Source organism: Myotis davidii, unplaced genomic scaffold (assembly GCF_000327345.1).
Source record: "Myotis davidii unplaced genomic scaffold, ASM32734v1 scaffold602, whole genome shotgun sequence".
NCBI lineage: Eukaryota > Metazoa > Chordata > Mammalia > Chiroptera > Vespertilionidae > Myotis > Myotis davidii.
The window spans coordinates 3,338-4,031 of NW_006293537.1; the positions used below are offsets into that span (position 1 = coordinate 3,338).

At 57.6% G+C, this 694-nt stretch overlaps 1 protein-coding gene across 1 annotated transcript in view; it reads left to right on the forward strand.

The window, feature by feature from the left end:
* MSH4 (mutS homolog 4) overlaps nucleotides 1–694 on the forward strand; it is a 58,770-nt gene that overhangs the window by 1,104 nt on the left and 56,972 nt on the right. The window lies entirely within an intron of this gene.

Consider the following 694-nt stretch of genomic DNA (forward strand, 5'->3'; position numbering starts at 1 on the left):
AGGTGGACATCCCCGAGGGCTCCTGGGCTGCCAGAGGGATGTCTGACTGCCAGCTTAGGCCCCTTCCTTTGGGGAGCGGGCCTAAGCCAGCAGATGGACATACCCCGAGGGGTCCCAACTGCGAGAGGGCACAGGCCAGGCTGAGGGACCCCCCTGAGTGAACAAATTTTTGTGCACTGGGCCTCTAGTATATATATAAAAGCCTAAGCAACCATTACAACTGTTTGACCAGTTGCTATGATACACACTGACCACCAGGGAGCAGATGCTCAATGCAGGAGCTGCCTCCTGGTGGTCAGTGTGCTCCCACAGCCAATCTCCTGCCGTTGGCCAACTTCCTGTGGTCTCTCCCCCCAGTTGGCCGGCCCCGATCAGCCCCGATCGGGACTGGGTGAGATGACCCTGATGGGCCTGATCTCTGGCCAGTCCAAGGCACCCCCAACCTGTGCACAAATTTGTGCACCTGGTCTCTAGTCCTCTATCATAAAAGGCTAATATGCAAATTGTCCTTTCTGGAATTTGACTGACCGGGAGTTTGGTGACTCGCTATGATGTGCGCTGACCACCAGGGAGTGGCGTGGAATGAAGGAAGGCCCTGGCCGGCAGCTGGGGAAGGAAGGCCCCAGCCAGCAGCTGGAAGGGCCTGATTGGCCCTGATCACCAGCCAGACCTAGGGACTCTACCCATGCATGTC